At 39.1% G+C, this 21,814-nt stretch overlaps 1 long non-coding RNA gene across 4 annotated transcripts in view; it reads right to left on the reverse strand.

The window, feature by feature from the left end:
- LOC121103062 overlaps nucleotides 1-21,814 on the reverse strand; it is a 52,425-nt gene that overhangs the window by 6,011 nt on the left and 24,600 nt on the right. The window contains exons 2-4 of one of the 4 annotated variants that reach the window (XR_005835175.1): nucleotides 11,758-11,864; nucleotides 9,881-9,988; nucleotides 6,548-7,366 (exon numbers count right to left, since the gene is read on the reverse strand). This is a non-coding gene — a long non-coding RNA (uncharacterized LOC121103062). Of the gene's footprint in view, nucleotides 1-6,547; nucleotides 7,367-7,834; nucleotides 7,884-9,075; nucleotides 9,795-9,880; nucleotides 9,989-11,757; nucleotides 11,865-21,814 lie in introns of those variants that run through there. The other 3 variants (XR_005835176.1, XR_005835178.1, XR_005835177.1) reach the window with 3 other exon arrangements.

The following is a 21,814-nucleotide window of genomic DNA, read 5'->3' on the forward strand; positions in this document are numbered from 1 at the left end:
AACTCAATAACCAAAAAACAAATAATTCAGTCGAAAAATGGGCAGAAGACATGAACAGGCACTTCTCCAAAGAAGACACACAAATGGCTAAAAGACATATGAAAAAATGTTCAACATCACTAGCCATCAGGGAAATACAAATCAAAACCACAATGAGAGACCAACTTATACTAGTTAGAATAGCAAAAATTAACAAGATGGGAAACAACAAATGTTGGAGAGGATGTGGAGAAAGGGAAACCCTCTTACACTGTTGGTGGGAATGCAAGCTGGTACAGCCACTCTGGAAAACAGTATGGAGATTCCTCAAGACATTAAAAATAGATGTATCATACAACTGAGCAATTGCACTACTAGGTATTTACTCCAAAGATAAAGATGTAGTGAACAGAAGGGGCCCATGCACCCCAGTGTTCATAGCAGCAATGTCCACAATAGCCAAACTGTGGAAGGAGCTGAAATGTCCTTCAACAGATGAATGGATAAAGAAGATGTGGTTCATATATATGATGGAATATTACTCAGCCATCAGAAAGGATGAATACCTACCATTTGCATCGACATGGTTGGAACTGGAGGGGATTATGCTAAGTGAAATAAGTCAAGCAGAGAAAGACAATTATCATATGGTTTCACTCATATGTGGAATATAAGGAATAGCACAGAGGATTATAGGGGAAGGGAAGGAAAACTGAATAGGAAGAAATCAGAGAGCAAGACAAACCATGAGAGACTCTGGACTCTGGGAAACAAGCTGAGGGTTACAGAAGGGAGGTGGGTGGGGGGATGGGGTAACCTGGTGATGGGTATTAAGGAGGGCATGTATTGTGATGAGCACTGGGTGTTAAAGGCAACTAATGAATAATTGAAGACTATATCAAAAACTAATGATGTACTATATGTCAGCTAATTGAACATAGTAATAAAAAAATAAAAATAAAAAAATAAAAGCCAGAGGGAAAAACACCTTGCCTACAGGGGAACAAGAATAAGAATTACAGCAGATTTCTAGCAAATAAAAATTTGCAAATAAGAAGAGAGTGCAGTGAAATATTTAAGCTATTAAAAAACATCACCCTAGAGTTCTGTGCAGTGAAATTGTCCTTCAAAAGTGAACAAGAGGGATGCCTTGGTGGCTCAGTCAGTTAAGCATCTGCCTTTGGCTCAGGTATGATACCAAGGTTCTGGGATTGAGTCCCAATTTCGGCTCCTTGCTCAGCGGGGAGCCTGCTTCTCCCTCTGCCTGTCACTCCCCCCTGCTTGTGCTCTCTCTCTTTCTCTCTGACAAATAAATAAATAAAATATTTTTTAAAAACCTACAGAAGTAAACAAGATGGAGATAGAAGTGTATAATGCCAAGCGAAATAAATCAGTCAGAGAAAGACAAATACCATATGATTTCACTCATATATGGAATTTAAGAAACAAGACAGATGAACATGGGGGTAGGGGGTAGGGGAGAGAAGCAAATCTGGAACCAGACTCTTAACTATAGAGAACAAACTGAGGGGCGATGGAGGGAGTTGGGTGGGGATGGGTTAAATGGGTGATGGGTATTAAGGAGGGCACCTATTGTAATGAGCACTGGGTGTTGTAGGTGATGAATCACTAAATTCTACATCTGAAACTAATATTACATTAGTTATATGTTATGTTATGTATGTTAACTAACTGTATGTTAACTAACTGGAATTTAAACAAAAACTTGAAACTACAAAAAAACAAAACAAGAAAAGTGAACAAGAAATAAAGACTTCCTCAGACAAAAATTTAGAGAATTCGTAGCTAGCAAACATTATGTATATTTTTGCTCTTTCCTTTGTTCTTTCTTTTTTCCTGATGTTCCAAGAGTGTTTGGGGGTTTTGTTAAACATTTTCTTTTTGTTTAGGGAATGTCATCCTTCAGTTATTTTTTTAAAAGGCTAGCTTCTAATTCTTAGTTTTACTTTTGTGGGAATAACTTGATTTTCCTTCCATTCATTAAAGACCTTTCACAAGACAAAGGATTCTAGGTCAATTCTTCCTTTCTTTCAGCACTTGAAAAACATGTGCCGCCTCTTTCTGTCCTCCATGGTTTTGGATAAGAAATCTGTTATCATTCAAAGACTTTTTCCTATAGATAAGGTGTCATTTCTCTTTTGCTGCTTTCAGCATTTATCTTTGTCTATAGCATTTAGCAATTTGACTATGATAAGTCTTGGCATGAACTTTTTTGGATGTATCTTTTTTAGGGGGAGTGGTTATCTTATTTGAGGTTTTCTCAGTGTCTTAGTCAACTTGGACTGCCATAATGAAATACCATAGAGTGGGTAGAAACACCATAGAGTGGGTAGAAACAACAGAAATTTATGTCTCACAGTTCTGGGGGCTAGAAAGTCCAATTCAGTTCCCAATGAGAGTTTTCTTCCTGGCTTGCGTATGGATGCCTTCCTGCTAGGTCCCCACACGGCCTCTCAAGAAAAGAGGCAGGTGCTAGGGGCTGGGGGGAGAGAAAGAAAGACCAAAAAAAGAAAGAAATCTTTCTCTTCTTATAAGGCCACAAATCCTATTGGATTAGTTCCCCCACTTTTATGATCTCATTTAACCATTTGTTACCTTCTAAAGCCCCTATCCCCAAATACAATCACATTGGGGTTAGGGTTTCAATATATGAATTTGGGGTGAGGAGCACAATTCAGTCCACAGCACTCAGCTTCTTAAAGATGTAGGTTTGTATTTCTTACCAAATTGAAGAAATTTTCAGACATTATTTTTTTCTTCAGTCCTTTTCTCTTTTTCTCCTCTCCTTCTGGGACTTCAATAACACAAATGCTAGACATTTTGTTACACTTTCATATGTTTCTGAAGCTTTGTTTATTTTTTCCTCCTATTTACTCTTTGTTGTTCAGATTGGGTAACCTTTACTCCTCTACCTTCAAGTACACTGATTCTTTCCTCTGTCTTTTCCATCCTGTGTAAAGTCTAGCCACCGATTTACATTTTATATTATTTATTTATTGTATTTTTCAGTTCTAAAATTTCTATTCAATTCCTCTTTATAGTTCTCACCAAGTTAAGGATTTTCCTCATTCTTGGTATGATGAGTAATTTTGCATTTTATCCAGGACATTTAGAATACTATGAGACTATGTTTCCTGTTTAAATCTTCCATTTAAAAAAATAATAATAAAGCTTCCATTTTATAAGGCAGTCATATTGTTTAGGTTTAGAATGCATGTCCTGGCCCACTTCTGTGGGCTGTATTTGAAATGTCAATTAGTTTTCAAGGCCTTTGCAGTGCTCTTCTGGTCTGCCCCACTTGGGTACTTCCCAGGACAATTTAAAACCTGGGCAGTAGTCCACACAGTTCCGTGTGCTGTGTTGATTATGGTCGGTTTCATGCATGGTCCACTCCAAGGTCTGCTCAGGACTTCATACACAGAATTAAAGAATCCCATTTTCCAGTTCCCTTTTCTAATTCTCATCCAGAGAATTCTCATTTTCCAGTTCCCTTTTCTAATACTCAACTAGATAGTTGAGCTGGGACATTCTTAATGCAGCAATGGTCAAAAGTTTCCCATCTCATAGTTTCTACAGAGCTTGGTTAGAGGAGTGCTGCCTCTGTCAGTGCAGGGCAGGGATGGCCAGCAAGGCTCCATTCCACAGTCTTGGCCAGACTCAGCTATGAGGGGGATGGGTGTGACTTTTTTCATGGTGTCTACCTGGAATAGGACAGGTATAGTCAAACAGGTTTTATCCTGCAGAGTCACCCTTTTCTCATTCCTTTGGCTAGTGAGGGCAGGTTTCTCTTACACTGAAGCCTGGATACACATGAGGCAAAATAAAAACCTCAGGAATCTCACTGCTAGGTCATTTTTCATGTCCTAAAGTGCCTAGGCCACCTCCTTTTCTCCACCTTTCCAACTCTTCTGATAGGTGCCTTATGTATTTCACCAGGGATTTGAGTTATAATTAGCTATAATTAGTACTCCATTTTTCCAGAAGCAGAAGTCTGGTTCATATCTCTTTTAACACTCCTGTTTGATCTCTGTAGAAGACATAATTTTAGATTGATAATGGATTATGAAACTTTATGCAGGTAGTAATTCTAATTGGAGCTGTGACTTCTGATTACTAGAAGAGATTAACATAGTCCCTTGCAACTGGTATGTGGCTATTAATCTGGGAAAACTATTTTTCCTCTATACTAATTGGTAAAGAAGCACTTAATTTCACCTGCCAACAGAAGCAGTACACCTGCCTATCTTACCACAGTGCTGTGTCAACTTTTCAACTTTCTGTCATGCTATAATCTGCCAAGACCTTGGACTGCCTTTCCCTCCTGACGGACATGATGCTTAAAGGACCTGGTGAGCAGAATGCAGCAAGTTTGTCCTTGGTAAGACACATACCAGAGTGGAAGATAAACCTCATTAAGATTCAGGAATCCACTACCTCAGTAAGGTTCCTAGCTCCAGTGGTCTTAGTTACGTTGAGCTATCCACTTCAAAGTAAAAGACAGTTTTGTGTCCTTAAACTCTTCCCATTCAAAAAGAGGCACAATGCTTGGTGGGCATGTTTGGATTTTGGAGGCCATATATGTCACATTTATGTATACTGCTCCAACTTATTTACCTATAAAATTGCCAGTTTTTAGGGGAGCCAATGTAGGGGAAATACAAGCTTGTTTAACCCTTGGGATTCATGACCTAGTAAACCCAATGCTGGCCTGTCTGTGACACATAGGGATACTATGTAGAGCCTCTGGTAAGCTCTAATAGGAGAATATAGAGTAAACACATAGGTTTTGAAGCAAAGCCATGCCCTTTTCTGCAACAAAATGCTCTTTTTGAGATATAGCTCTTGGACTGATATTAGGCCATGAAACTGAATATGTTACAATGAGTCATTTAAGAGATTTTGTGATTTATAATGTCCATCAAGAACTAGATGTTCTAACCTACCAGTCTTTAAAGCAGGGTGTGCCCAGCAGTACTCCATCAAGTAGAAGTGGTATCCATTCCATCATCCAGCAGAAGATGGGTTCAAGCAGTTTCTGAAGGTTCTAGTAATTTCATGAACAAGTGCTCAGATTCCTGTGACACTTACTTGTTCTACATTGACTCCTCCCTTTCAATCCACATGTATGATCTCATGAAAGAAAGAATTTAGGCTTGATGTGTAGTTGATTCTTCATGGTATTTGACAAAAACCAGAAGGAACTACTATAAAACTGTAGTCCCACTCAGGGAGTGCCTTGAAGGACAGCAGGAAAGGGAAATCCTCCAAATGGGCAGAATTTGAAATAATTCATTTGGAAAGAGATATGTCCAGAGATACAAATGGCACTGACTCTGGGATAGTGGCTAATGGTTTGTTGCAAAACAAGACTGGAGGATCAGTGATAAGGAGAGAGGTTGCTTGGACCTCTTCAAATGGCACAAAATGAGAAAATAATAGCTTTCCATGTGAACATTCACCAAAGAGCGCTAACTGCAGGTGAGGCTCCCAATAATCAAGTGAACAAGACTACCCATTCTGTGAATGTCAGCCAGAATCCGTCCCCAACCACCCCAGTATTTACTCAGTGAGGTCATGTTGAAAATGGCCAAAGAGTTCAATATGGGCTTAACAGTGCAAGACTACACTTATTCTAGTTTTTGGCTCTATTGATTTAGAGCACTTAGTTCCAAAGAAAGGAACACTTCTTTCAGGAAATACAACAATGATCCTATTGAAGTGGAAGCTAAGGCTGCCACCTGGACATTTGTGGCTCTTCATGCCATTAAATCAACAAGCAAAGAAGGGGGTTGTTTACCAGTTGAGGCAATTGATGCTAATTATAAACAGAAGATAGGTTTACTGCTTCACATTGTTCACATTACTTCCATGTCCAATGGCTAAAACATAAGGGAAAACTATAGTAACCTTAGACAGACAAGGCCAGTAAGGGTTCAGACCTTTCAGAAGTGGAGGTTTGGGTCATCCCATTACTAGTAGAGAATCATGACCAGCTAAGGTTCTGGCTGGGGAAAAGAGAACAGGGTATAGGTAGTTGACTAAGGAGATTAGAAGTTATAGTGCAATGACGAGTTGTAGAAGCAAGTATCAAGTTCCTATGTATACTTTTCCATGTTCTGTTCTATATATACTTTATCAACCTTTTTCCCTTTCCCCTTTTTATTACTTTATATAAGGTGTGTTGGTGGTAGTTAACATTATAAATTAATCCACTGTGCATAGAATATCAAAGGGGGATTATGACTGAACTAGAAATATCATTCATAAATATAATGATTGATGAGACTTTAGCTGTCCTCTTCCAGAGAAAAAGGTGGGTACGCTATCCTTTGTGTAAGAGATTGTTTCATTACATTAGGAGGAAGCAGGCTATTTTTACTGCTGTTATTTGTAAACTTGAATATAGACAGAAAGCTCTGTATGGTTGCTGAGTAGCCAAAGAAATAGACTGCTTTTTTTTTTCTTTATTCAAAATGCATTCCCACTCCCTTCTATTCTCTTCTCTATATCACAAATGCTGGAGTGTCTTGAAACTCTATTTCTCTGACCCAATTTCCTCCAGGATCCTGGATGCCATTTACAGTCAGCCACAAATACACTCATACAATGTTTGTTAGGCAGAAGAGAGGCAAAATTCATTTCTTCCTCTGGCAGCAGTGGACAGGTATGTGGGATGAGGCAGATGGGAAGTATTGTAATGACAACAGGTATTCCACTGTTAGTCACTCATCCCTATGCAATGAAACAGCAATGACGACTGGCGGCTAGTTCCTGCAATTTCCTGTGTGACAGCCACAACTCACTGCTTTTCAGGACCTCAGAAACAACACAAACCTGGAAGCCAGTGGCAGCTTCCCCTGACTTTCTCTTCTTCAGTGTGGTAAACACCTGATTCCTAATATCAACCCTCTGTCTGAAATGCCCAGAGTGATTTCTGTTTTCCTGAATGACCCCTGATGGATGCACTCTCTCATGTCAAGCCAGCACATCTAAAGCTCATTACAGCCATGATTTAGGGAGTAATTCCTTACAGCTGATAGTTTCTGCATAGGTTTTTAAAATACCAAACAAACCACACAGATGAACTGTTTGAACCCTAATAGACCTGGACAGTCTTTAGGTTGAGATCTTCCATGTCTAGGAATCTAAAACAAAGAAAGTAACCAAACTTTACTGTAGAGTTATGTGACAAGAGTTTCTCAGGAATATGCATATAGTTTTCATTTACAACTATCTCACCTCAGTAGAGATTGTCACATTCTTATGGTTGGAAGAAAATGTGGGTCCAAGTTAGTGCTCTTTTGTGTAGTTGCTTCCTTGAGCTCAGCTGCAGATGATGTGTATTTATGATATATACTGAGGATTCCTATGAAACATGCATATGTTTAGTGAAGACTTTTTTCATAACTGGAATGTAAAGATAGCTGTAAGCTAATCAGTTAAATAAAAGGGTATTTTGACCAAGAAAGGTGTTTTCAATGGAGTGGAGGCATAAGAATTTGTGACTAAGAGTCAACATCATAAATAATTGTAAAAGAAAGCTAGAAACAAGCAAGGATGCCCACAACTAACATGTTTATTTAACATTATTTTGGAAATCATAGCCCTGTATTAAAGCTATGATTAAAGCTGAAGTTAAAGAAACTGCATTAAGTATTGGATGGCTGGAGTCAAGTTTCATTATTTTAATTTTTATAAGTAGCTGTTCACAAATAACCGAGGGGCGCCTGGGTGGCACAGTCGTTAAGCGTCTGCCTTCGGCTCAGGGTGTGATCCCAGTGTTATGGGATCGAGCCCCACATCGGGCTCCTCTGCTGGGAGCCTGCTTCTTCCTCTCCCACTCCCCCTGCTTGTGTTCCCTCTCTCGCTGGCTGCCAATCTCTCTGTCAAATAAATAAACAAAATCTTAAACAAAACAAAACAAAACAAAAAAAACAAATAACCAACTGAAATTAATTTGAACTAATAAAAGAGTTTCAATAGCTTTCTTTTCCTTTACATTAGCAATGATCACCTAGAATGAGAAAAACTGCATTCAGAATAGCAACATAATATAACACTTGGATTATAAAAAAACAAAGCTTCACTAAAAGACAATATTTTAATATTGAAACAAAGAGGATCCTGTAAGGAAAACCTAAATATAGTAAAAAAAAAAAATCACTTCTGCACAAAATAATGTATAGGTTTAATTGAAGTCTAGTAAAAATCCAATAGTAATTGGAAAGTTACAAATATGTTTTAAGTTTTTAAAATGTATTTATTTTTAGGGGTGCCTGGGTGGCTCAGTTGGTTGAGCATCTGCCTTCAGCTCGGGTCATGATCCTGGGGTCCTGGGATCAAGCCCCACATTAGGCTCCTTGCTCAGTGGGGGGCCTGCTTCTCCCTCCCCCTCTGCCTGCCACTCTCCCTGTTTGTGCTGTCTCTCTCTGTCAAATAAATAAATAACATCTTTAAAAAAAGGATCCAAATGTTAGAAAAATTTTTTAAAAAATTTATTTATTTTTAGAGAGAGAGAGAAACTGCACGTGGGTGGGGAGAGGGGCAGATGGAGAAGGAGAATCTCAATCAGACTCCCAGCTGAGCACGGAGCCCAAGGCAGGGCTCGATCTCACAAACCTGAGATCATGACCTGAGCCGAAATCAAGAGTCAGACGTTTAACCGACCAAGCCACCCAGGCGCCCCAAAATATGTCTAAATTATAGTTGGAAATAATAACAAATAATTGTTAGGAACTTTTTTTAAACTTAAAGAATGATGATGGTAGAACTTTGAAAGTTCAACAATGTGATATACACAAGAATCCTGATTCAGTTCTGGCTCAAACACTAACTATAAAAAGAGATAAAAACTGAGTATTACATGGCATTAAGGAATTTTTGTTAATTATGTTGGTAATGGTTATTTAGGACAATATTCTTTTTTTTCTTTTTTTTTCTTTTTTAGAGAGAAATTGTGTGAGGAGGGGGAGGGGCAGAGGGGAGAGAGAGAAAATCTCAAGCAGGATCCACACTCAGACCAGAGCCAAGGTGGGGCTCGATCTTACAACCCTGAGATCATGACCAGAGCCAAAATCAACAGTTCTCAACCGACTGAGCCACCCAGGCACACCAGAACAATGTTCTTATACTTAGGGGAAATGTATGAAGTATTCAGGGAGAGGTTATGATGTCTGCAACTCATTTTAAAGTGGTATAGAAATTTAAAAGACAGTCATTTTGTTAGAAGGTAGAGGAGGGGACAGTAAAGTATCCTCCAGGCTGAGAAGGCACTTTAAGACTGAAAAATGAACCAAGCCACTCCATGCCATATACACAGAGTTTTATTCAGGATAACTTACAGATGGGATGGCGGAGGGGGAGGGACGGAAGATTTGGCAGGCAATGATCCAGGCACTAAAAAGCTCTTCTCTGTCTAGTTGGGACATTAACCCACAGCTTTTATAGAGTGCAGCGGGAGGGGGTTTGTGGAGGTGTCAAAGGGTAGTTATCTAATCTGGCCCCACCTGTGCACCAGTTCTCTCTACTAGTTATCTAAAGTGGCACTTTCTGGGCACAGTTATCTACTAGTTATCTGAAAGTGGAGCCTTCTGCATGCCAGTTTAGAGAAGACCAGAACAAGCCTTCCCACATTCTGGTCAGGGCATACATTCCACAAGGCCTGGAGCATGTAACCCTGAGGAAGGTCGTTGCATGGGCATGAACAAGACGGAGGGCCAAAGATGGAGTCAGTGTTGTCAGCGTTCCTACACTCCACCCTCAACATCTTTACATGCCATTCTTCCATGATGACCCTAGAGCCAGATATCAGGAGGTGACTTGCATCCCTACGCCATAGCAACAGTATTAATATACCTATCAGACCAAAGAAAATACTTACAATTATGGTTTTCCAGCAACCAGTAAAGAGGCCTTTCCACAGACCTTCCACAGTTGAAATGATTGTGAACTTCAATGTAAGTGGTGGTCCATGTCCAGAAGATGTTTCCTGATGTGACAGAAAGAAACATCAGCAATAGGAGGCTAGGGGCAATAAGACAAATGTTTTATAGGCAATAGGTATGGTAAATCTGCATGTAGTAACAATATGGTAGTGGTTTTGTCTCCAGAAGTCAATACTACCACTGGCTTAGGTATTTTCCCTGGAGGGTGATACCATATATTTTGTCCCTTAGTATTATTAGAGGATGTGTCTATATTGTACATAGGTATCTCAGGTGGCCCCCATACTAACAACCCTACCTCCATACTAAGTGTCAGAGATTCAGAAGCAGTTATTTGTATATGTGTTGTGTCCTGACCAATGTAGAACCAGGGGTTAAGAGTAATATCAGATGTGAGTCCTTGGCTCCAAGGGATTAGGACACCAAGCTACCTGTGTGGGGAGGCACTCCAACCCAATTCCCAATGAACTAAAGTCTTACCAGCTGGGAGGTCTTATAGCAATCGCACAATGAAATCCCTCTTCTCAGATAGGCCTCAGACCTCCTGACAATACCTGCAACACTAGCACCAGAGCTGCAAGGATGTTGTTGGTTAGGTGTCATATGCTGATGTCTGTCCTGCTATAGACATGGCATTAAGGAGTTGAATTGCCTCTGTTAGTCTCAGAGACCATCCTTTGGAGGAAACTTCTGGTGACAAAGTCTTTGATGTGTTTTTTATTAGTCCATTCACCCTTTCAATTAGGCCTACAGCACTGGGACTGGATGGCAGGTAGAAAGTCCATAATATATCCCAGGCTCTGCCCATTCTTGGACCTCACGGCTGGTAAAATGTGTCCCTCGGTCACTACCTATCTGAGTCGGTGTTTGTACATGCCCTCTACTTTTGTTAATCCCTTTATAGTTGCAGCCTGGTTAGCTCTTCTATGGGCAAAGGTTTGTATAAGTCCCGTGGATGTGTCCACATAGGTTAGTGCATATTTGTGCCCTTCTGATACTGCAAAGAGCCTCTATAGTCTATTTCCCAGTGAGAAACAGGGCTTGTAGTCCACCCAGTATGCCTAGCATACGGCACAACAGTCATCACCTGAGGTGGCAATGGGGGAAGTCCTTGTCAGCAGCTTCTCAACTGGAATATTTTGAAGACAAATGCAATCTTTTTACTATTTCCTGGGTGGTTTTGGGACTCCAGTGTTCTCATTTACATTGGACACATTCTGCTACATCAGATGTGGTCAACATTTCCTCTAGTAGAAGGGCTTGTGCCTGGGCTAGAATGTCTGCCTCATAATTACCTGGTAGTGTGAACGGGGAGTGAGCAAACACGGGCCATACTTGGATGGCTGCATCAGGCTTAGTGCATACTTCACAAATACCTTTCCATAGTTCTGCTCCCCACAGGATCTGTTTAATAAAACCCAGGCTTCTTTGTGCCACTACAATATCCATGTTGTTAACACTTTCCATACTGCCCAGCTGTCAGTGGCCAAATGGATGGGCATGGGCTCATGCACCAACACAATCCACACTACTCTCAATTCTGCCCAGTCACTACTTTGTTTAGTGTCTTCTTTGAACCAAAGTACATCAGAATCCAGTCAGATGCCAGAGGAACGCCAAACAGGATAGTTTCCCTAACAACTGCCATTAGTGTACATGTGTCCACCGGAGGCAAGCCTACCCATTCCTTTACTTGTAGGACAGGAGGAATAATGTCCTTGACTTCCGGAATTTGGGCGGGTCGATGTGTGTGACTGGCCCTACTAACAAGTGAAGTTCGTGAGTTAGTGTGCCATTTCTGTAAGGTGCTTACCTGGGCATAAGTCCGGTTAGGTTTGCTTAACATATCCTTAATCCATCTTCCTACCAGCTGAGGGGTTCGTATCCACACAGGCAGGTAGGCAGTCAGTCCTTCTGTTGCTGCAGTGTAAGATATACAGCTAATAGCTGTTTCTCAATGAAACTATATAACGGGTTTCTGTTCCCTTCCATAACTGAGACCAGAATCCTAACGGGATTTGTCTCCCATTCCGTCATTGCCATAAGCCCCAGCCAAACCCTTCTGGATATGAATTTACAGCTAATTCACAACTCACATCTGGCATTAATATCCCCAGGGCCTGTACTTGTTATACTACGATTTTTGCCTTTAAGAAAGCCTCTTGTTGGTTAGCACCCCAAACCCATTGGCTTCTCCTCTTAACCCAGGCATCTGTACTAGTTGGGGAATAAAAGGTCTCCAGTAACCCAATAAACTAACAAAAGTCTATAATCTCTTTACCATTTTAGGAATTAGGAAGGTTTGTATTTTATCAATTACTCCCTCCAGCATCGCTTTTGTTTTACCCAACCAGATGACACCCAGGAACTATACTGACAAATCTGGCCCTTGGATCTTGTTAGTATTTACCTCCCATCCTTGTGACTTTACGTATGCCTGTAATGACACGGTTGCTTGAGACAAGGAGGATGAATCATCACAAGTTAGCATAACATCATCTAGATAATGAGAAAGCACCATCTCCTCTGGCAATATCCATTTTTCCAAATCTCTGGCTACCATCCATTGAAAAACTGTGGGACTATGGAGATACTCTTGGGGCAATGCGTGAAAGGTCCATTGTCTCTCATTCCATGTGAAGGTGGACTAGTCTTAGATTCAAGTCCTCATAGAATGCTGAAAAAGGTGTTAGACAAGTCCAGTACATAATGAGACATCTTAAAGATGCTGTAATTTTTTTCTAACAATAAGACCATATTTGGATGGGCAGAGTAATTTTATTGAGTTCCCTATAATCTTGCCATTCCCCAGGTCCCATTAGATTTCTTTACAGGCCAAACAAGACTATTCAATGGGCTTTGGGCAGGCCTCCTTATCCCCATGTTTTCTAATTCTCTAATTGTGGTCATAATCTTGTTATGCCCCTCAAGTAGCTTATATTGCTTTACGTTTATTACTCTTTGGGTATGGTAGCTGTACAGATTCCCATTTTGCATGACCCACAACTATGGGTTTCACTACTTAAATATGCAAATTCTCTAGGTAGAGAAGAGTCTGTATGAGCTTGATAATTTGCCCCCCACAATCACCAATAGCTTTTATTTCTTTCTAAAATTTTGAGGAGCCTCCGTAAACAAGTGTACACCCAGCTCCAGTGTCCATTAGAGCTATTACAGTCTGTTAGTGAGAGACCAACCAATGGCCGATTCAACATCACGCCTCTGGTTGCCCCCCACTGCATGCACTAGAGGACAACTTTGGCCCAACCCCTATTCTTTTGGGGTAGGGGGTATTCATCCCTGAAACTCCTCTGCTAGTGGAGGGGCACTCAGCAACACACCCAGATCTTCTCAGCCTTCCTTCAAGGAGCAAACTGCCCTCCCTTTGCAATGCCTTCCATACGCTCAGCAAGACTGAATTCAGTTTGTCCACATTTTCTCTCTCAAGGTCCCAGATAATATTAGGTCTTGCGAAAATTGTTTATGAGAGACTTTGATGCCCTTCCTGCCATTTTTTTTTTGTTGACACTATCCTCTGTTTATCTCCATTTTTCCTTTTTTCTTTTCTTTTTATTCCAGTTAGTTAGCACACAGTGCAATATTAGTTTCAGGTGTCCAGTATAGTGATTCAATTCTATAAATCACCCAGCATCATCACGAGTGCACTCCTTAATCCCTATCACCTATTTCACCCATCCCTCACCCATCTCATTCTGGTAACCATCAGTTTGTTCTCTATAGTTAAGAGTCTGTTTCTTGATTTGTGTCTCTCCCCCCTCCTTTATTCCTTTGTTCGTTTGTTTTATTTCATGAATTCCACATGAGTGAAACCATATGGTATTTGTCTTTCCCTGACTGACTTATTTCATTTATCATTATACTCTCTAGCTCCATCCATGTCATTACAAATGGCAAGATTTCATTCTTTTTTATGGCTGAATAATGTTCCATTGTGTCTGTCTGTGTGTACGTGTGCATGTGTGTGTGTGCGTGTGTGTGTGTGTGTGTGTTTGTGTATCACCTCTTCTTCGATGGACACTTAGTCTACTTCCATAATTTGGCTACCATAAATAATACTGCTATAAACATAGGAATGCATCTATCCCTTTGAATTAGTGTTTTTGTATTTTTTTGGTAGATAACCAGTAGTGTAATTCCTGGATATTAGAAGAGTTCTATTTTTAACTTTTTGAGGAAACTCTATACTGTTTTTCACAGTGGCTGCACCAGTGTTCATTCACACCAACACTCTATGAGGGTTCCTTTTTCTTCACATCCTTGCCAACACTTTTTGTTTCTTGTGTTTCTGATTTTAGCCATTCTGACAGGTGTTAATATCTTATTGTGGTTTTGACTTGCATTTCCCTGATGATAAGCATTTTTTCATGTGTCTGTTGGCCATCCGGATGTCTTCTTTGGAGAAAAGTCTGTTAATTTCTTCTGCCCATTTCTTTTTTTTGGATTACTTGGTTTTTGGGTGTTGAGTTATATTAGTTCTATTTTGGATACTAACCCTTCATCAGATCTGTCATTTGCAAATATCTTCTCCCATTCGGTAGGTTGCCTTTTAGTTTTGTTGACTGTCTCCTTCACTGTGCAGAAGCTTTTTATTTCAATGTAATCCAAATAGTTTATTTTTGCTGGTATTTCCCTTGCCTCAGGAGACATATCTAGAAAGATATTGCTATAGCCAATGTCAGAGACATTACCACCTGTGCTCTCTTCTAGGATTTTTATGGTTTCAGGTCTCACATTTAGGTCTTAACCCATTTTCAGTTTATTTTTGTATATGGTGAGAGAAAAGTGTTCCAGTTTCATTCATTGCATGTAGTTGTCCAGTTTTCCCAACATCATTTGTTGAAGAGACTGTCCTTTTCCCATTGAATATTCTTTCCTGCTTTGTCAAAGATTAAGTGACCATATAATTGTGGATTGATTTCTGGGTTTTCTATTCTCTTCTATTGATCTATGTGTCTACTTTTGTGCCAGTACCACACTGTTTTGATTACTACAGTTTTGTGATATAACTTGAAGTCTGGAATTGTGATACATGCAGCTCTCTTTTCTTTTTCAAAATCGCTTTGGCTATTCAGGGTCTTTTGTGGTTCCATATAAATTTTAGGATTTTTTTGTTATAGTTCTCTGAAAAATGCTGTTAGTATTTTTATAGGGATGGCATTAAATGTGTAGATTGCTTTGCGTAGTACAGACATTTTAACAATATTTGTTCTTGCAACGCATAAACATGGAATGTCTTTCCATTTCTTTGTGTCATCTTCAATTTCTTTCATCAGTGTTTTACAGTTTATAGAGTACAAGTCTTTCGTTTCTGTGATTAGGTTTATTCCTATGTATTTTATTATTTTAGGTGCAATTATAAAATAGGGTTGTTTTCTTATTTCTCTTTCTGCTACTTCATTGTTAGCATATAGAAATGGAACAGATTTCTGTGCATTAATTTTGTATCTTGGGGCCTTACTGCATTCATTTATCAGTTCTAATAGATTTTTGGTGGCGTCTTTAGGGTTTTCTACATTTGGTATCATGTAATCTGCAAATAGTGAAAGTTTTACTTCTTTCTTATCGATTTGGATGCCTTTTATTTCTTTTTGTTGTCTAACTGCTGTGGCTAGGACTTCCAGTACTATGTTGAATAAAAGTGGTGAGACTGGACATCCTTGTCTTGTTCCTGACCTTCCGGGGAAAGCTCTCGTGTTTTCACCATTGAGTATGAATTTAGCTGTGGGTTTTTGGCATATAGCCTTTATTATTTTGAGGTATGTTTTCTCTAAACCTACACTGTTTAGAGCTTTTATCATTAATGGATGTTGTGCTTTGTAAAATGCTTTTTCTTCATTTACTGAAATGATCATATGGTTTTTATCTCTTCTCTTTATGGATGCAATATATCACATTGATTTGTGAATATTGAACCACCTCATATGGTTTTTATCTCTTCTCTTTATGGATGCAATATATCACATTGATTTGTGAATATTGAACCACCCTTGCATTCCAGGAATAATCCCACTTAATTGTGCTGAATAATTTTTTAAAACATATTGTTGGATTCTGTTTGCTAGAATTTTGTTGAAGATTTTTGCATCCACGTTCATCAGAGATATTGGCTTGTAGTTCTCTCTCTCTCTCTCTCTCTCTCTCTCTTTTGTGTGTGGTGTTTTCATCTGGTTTTGTTAACAGGGTGATAATGGCTTCATAAAATAAATTTGGAAGATATCCTTCTTCTATTTTTTGGAATAGTTTGAGTAGAAAAGGTATTATCTCTTCTTTTAATGTTTGTAGAATTTGACTGTGAAGCCATCTGGTCCTGCACTTTCTTTTTTTGGGAGTTTTTTGATTACTGATTCAATCTCCTCACTGGTAATCAGTCTGTTCAAATTTTCTATTTTTTCCTTCTTCAGTTTCGGTAGGTTATATATTTCCAGGAATTTATCCATTTATCTATTTCTTCTAGGTTGTCTAATTTGTTGGCATATAGTTTTCATGATTATTCTCTTATGACTGTTTATATTTCTGTGATATTGGTCGTGATTTCCCCTTCACTTCTTTTTTTGATGAGTCTGGCTAGAGCTTTATCAATTTTGTTGATCTTTTCAAAGAACCAACTCCTGGTTTAATCTGTTCTATTTGTTTTTTTCATAGTTTCTATATCATTTGTTTCTGCTCTGATCTTTATTATTTCCTTCCTTCTGCTGGTTTGGGTTTTGTTTGTTTTTCTTTTTCATGGTTGTTTAGGTGTAAGTTTAGGTTGTTTGAGATTTTTCTTGATTCTTATAGTATGCATGTATTGCTATAAACTTCCCTCTTAGAACCACTTTTGCTGCCAAAGGTTTTGGACTGTTGTGTTTTCACTTTCATTTGTTTCCATGTATTTTTCAATTTATTTTTTTTTTAAATTTCCTTGTTGACCCATTCACTGTTTAATAGCATGTTACTTAACCTCCATGTATTTGTGGTCTTTCCAGATTTTTTTATTGTGGATGATTTCTAGTTTCATAGTGTTGTGGTCAGAAAAGGTTCATGGTATGACCTTGCTCTTTTTGTATTTATTGAGGCTGTTCTATGGCCTAATATGTGATCTGCTTTGGAGAATATTCCTTGTGTACTTGAAAAGAATGTGTATTCTGCTTTTTTAGGATGGAATGTTCTGAATGTTCTGTTAAATCTATCTGGTCCAGTGTGTCATTCATAGCCACTGTTTCCTAGCTGATTTTCTGTTTGGATGATCTGTCCATCAGTGTAAGTGGAGTGTTAAAGTCCCCTACTGGGACCTCAACACTCCACTATCAGAAATAGACAGAACACCCTGGCAAAAACTAAGCAAAGAATCAAAGGCTTTGAATGCCATACTCGACGAGTTGGACCTCATAGATATATATAGAACACTACACCCCAGAACCAAAGAATACTCATTCTATTCTAATGCCCATGGAACATTCTCAAGAATAGACCATGTTCTGGGACACAAAACAGGTCTCAACCAATACCAAAAGATTGAAATTACCTGCATATTCTCAGACCACAACGCTCTGAAATTGGAATTCAACCACAAGGAAAATTTTGGAAGAAACTCAAACACTTGGAGACTAAGAACCATCCTGCTCAGGAATGACTCGATAAACCAGGAAACCAAAAATCAATTTAAACAATTTATGGAGACCAACGAGAATGAAAACACAACGGTCCAAAACCTATGGGATACTGCAAAGGCAGTCCTAAGGGGGAAATACATAGCCATCCAAGCCTCACTCAAAAGAATAGAAAAATCTAAAATGCAGCTTTTATATTCTCACCTCAAGAAGCTAGAACAGCAACAGGACAGGCCTAATCCACTCACGAGGAAGCAGTGACCAAAATTAGAGCAGAAATCAATGAATTAGAAACCAGAAGTACAGTAGAGCAGATCAACAGGACTAGAAGCTGGTTCTTTGAGAGAATCAATAAAATTGACAGACCACTGGCAAGACTTATCCAAAAGAAAAGAGAAAGGACCCAAATTATTAAAATTATGAATGAAAAAGGAGAGGTCACGACCAACACCATTGAAATTGGAAGGATTATTAGAAATTTTTATCAACAGCTATATGCCAATAAACTAAGCAATCTGGAAGAGATGGAATCCTTCCTGGAAACCTATAAACTACCAAGACTGAAACAGGAAGAAATTGATTTCTTAAACAGGCCAATTCATTATGAAGAAATTGAGTCAGTGATAGAGAACCTTCCAAATAACAAAACTCCAGGCCCGGACGGTTTTCCTGGGGAATTCTACCAAACATTCAAAGAAGAAATAATACCTATTCTCCTAAAGCTATTTCAAAAAATAGAAACAGAAGGAAAGCTACCAAACTCATTCTATGAGGCCAATATTACCTTGATCCCCAAACCAGGCAAAGACCCCCTCAAAAAGGAGAATTACAGACCGATTTCCCTAATGAATATGGACGCCAAAATCCTCAACAAGATCCTTGCTAATAGAATCCAACAGTACATTAAAAGGATTATCCATCATGATCAAGTGGGATTCATACCTGGGATGCAAGCGTGGTTCAATATTCGCAAATCAATCAGCGTGATACATCATATCAACAAGAAAAGACTCAGGAACCATATGATCCTCTCAATCGATGCCGAAAAAGCATTTGACAAAATACAGCATCCTTTCCTGATTAAAACCCTTCAGAGTGTAGGAATAGAAGGTACATTTCTCAATCTCATAAAAGCCATCTATGAAAAGCCTACTGCAAATATTATTCTCAATGGGGAAAAGCTGGAAGCCTTTCCCTTAAGATCAGGAACTCGACAAGGATGCCCACTCTCGCCACTATTATTCAACATAGTACTAGAAGTCCTTGCAACAGCAATCAGACGACAAAAAGGGATCAAAGGTATTCAAATTGGCAAAGAAGAAGTCAAAATGTCTCTCTTTGCAGATGACATGATACTCTATATGGAAAACCCAAAAGAAGCCACTCCCAAACTATTAGAAGTTATAGAGCAATTCAGTAACGTGGCGGGATACAAAATCAATGCTCAGAAATCAGTTGCATTTCTATACACGAATAACGAGACCGAAGAAAGAGAAATTAGGGAATCCATCCCATTTACAATAGCACCAAAAACCATACGTTACCTTGGAATTAACTTAACCAGAGACGTAAAGGACCTATATTCTAGAAACTATAAATCACTCTTGAAAGACATTGAGGAAGACATAAAAAGATGGAAAGATATTCCATGCTCATGGATCGGAAGAATTAACATAGTTAAAATGTCCATGCTACCCAGAGCAATCTACACTTTCAATGCTATCCCGATCAAAATACCAAGGACATTTTTCAAAGAACTGGAACAAACAGTCCTTAAATTTGTATGGAAACAGAAAAGGCCCCGAATCTCCAAGGAACTGTTGAAAAGGAAAAACAAAGCTGGGGGCATCACAATGCCGGATTTCGAGCTGTACTACAAAGCTGTGATCACAAAGACAGCATGGTACTGGCACAAAAACAGACACATAGACCAATGGAACAGAATAGAGAACCCAGAAATGGTCCCTCGGCTCTTTGGGCAACTAATCTTTGATAAAGCAGGAAAAAATATCTGGTGGGAAAAAGACAGTCTCTTCAATAAATGGTGCTGGGAAAATTGGACAGCTACATGCAAAAGAATGAAACTTGACCACTCTCTCACACCATACACAAAGATCAACTCCAAATGGATGAAAGACCTCGATGTGAGACAGGAATCCATCAAAATTCTAGAGGAGAACATAGGCAGCAACCTCTACGACATCGGCCAAAGCAACCTTTTTCATGACACATCTCCAAAGGCAAGAGAAACAAAAGATAAAATGAACTTATGGGACTTCATCAAGATAAAAAGCTTCTGCACAGGCAAGGAAACAGTCAAAAAAACTAAGAGGCAGCCCACGGAATGGGAGAATATATTTGCAAAGGACACTACAGATAAAGGACTGGTATCCAAGATCTACAAAGAACTTCTCAAACTCAATACACGAGAAACAAATAAACAAATCAAAAAATGGGCAGAAGATATGGACAGACACTTTTCCAATGAAGACATACAAATGGCTAACAGACACATGAAAAAATGTTCAAAATCATTAGCCATCCGGGAAATTCAAATCAAAACCACACTGAGATACCACCTTTCGCCAGTTAGAATGGCAAAAATTGACAAGGCAAGAAACAACAATTGTTGGAGAGGATGTGGAGAAAGGGTATATCCCTCCTACATTGTTGGTGGGAATCCAAGTTAGTACAGCCACTCTGGAAAACAGTGTGGGGGTCCCTTAAAAAGTTAAAAATTGAGCTACCCTATGACCCAGCCATTGCACTACTGGGTGTTTACCCCAAAGATACAGACATAGTAAAGAAAAGGGCCATAGGCACCCCAATGTTCACAGCAGCATTGTCCACAATAGCTAAATCGTGGAAGAAGCAGAGATGCCCTTCAACAGATGACTGGATTAAGAAGTTGTGGTCCATATATACAATGGAATATTACTCAGCTATCAGAAAGAACGAATTCTCAACATTTGCTGCAACAGGGATGGTACTGGAGGAGATAATGCTAAGTGAAATAAGTCAAGCAGAGAAAGACAACTATCATATGATTTCTCTCATCTATGGAACATAAGAACTAGGATGATCGGTAGGGGAAGAAAGGGATAAAGAAAGGGGGGGTAATCAGAAGGGGGAATGAAACACGAGAGACTATGGACTATGAGAAACAAACTGAGGGCCTCAGAGGGGAGGGGGGTGGGGGATTGGGATAGACTGGTGATGGGTAGTAAGGAGAGCACGTATTGCATGGTGCACTGGGTGTTATACGCAACTAATGAAGCATCGAACTTTACATCGGAATCCGGGGATGTACTGTATGGTGACTAACACGATATAATAAAAAATCATTTAAAAAAAAAAAAAGTCCCCTACTATTATTGTACTATTATCAATAGTTCCTTTATGTTTCTTATTAATTATTTTTCGTATTTGGATGTTTCCATGTTGGGTGCATAAATATTTACAATTGTTACATCTTCTTGTTAGATTGTTCCCTTTATTATTATACAGTGTCCTTCTTTGTCTCTTTTTACAAACTTTGTTTTTAAAGTCTATCTTGTGGGGCGCCTGGGTGGCTCAGTCCTTAAGCCTCTGCCTTCGGCTCAGGGCGTGATCCCAGAGTCCTGGGATCAAGCCCCGCATCAGGCTCCTCTGTTGGGAGCCTGCTTCTTCCTCTCCCACTCCCCCTGCTTGTGTTCCCTCTCTCACTGGCTGTCTCTCTCTCTGTCAAATAAATAAATAAAATCTTTAAAAAAAATAAAGTCTATTTTGTCTGATACAAGTATTGCTACTCAGCTTTCTTTTGACATTCACTTGCATGATAAATATTTCTCCATCCCCTCGCTTTCAACCTGCAGGAATCTTTAGGTCTGGAATGAGTCTCTTGTAGACAACATATAGATGGGTTTTTGTTTTTTTTATCCACTCTGTCACCCTACATCTTTTGACCGAAGCATTTAATCCATTTCAATTCAGAGTAATTATTATATGTATTTATTGCCATTTTGTTACTTGTTTCGTGGTTGTTTTGTAGTTTTTCTCTGATCATTTCTTCTCTTTCTTTCATGGTTTGCTGGTTTTCTTTAGTGATATACTTGGATTCCTTACTCTCTACATTTTGCATATCCGTTACTGTTGTTCGATTTGTGGTTACCATTCAGCTCATATATAACATCTTTGGCATAGAGAGTCTACATTAAACTGATGGTCACTTAATTTTGAACTCACTTTTTACTCCTCTCCCTTCCACATTTCAGATATTTG

Source organism: Ursus maritimus, unplaced genomic scaffold (genome assembly GCF_017311325.1).
Source record: "Ursus maritimus isolate PB19 unplaced genomic scaffold, ASM1731132v1 scaffold_17, whole genome shotgun sequence".
In the NCBI taxonomy this organism is placed as follows: Eukaryota; Metazoa; Chordata; class Mammalia; order Carnivora; family Ursidae; genus Ursus; species Ursus maritimus.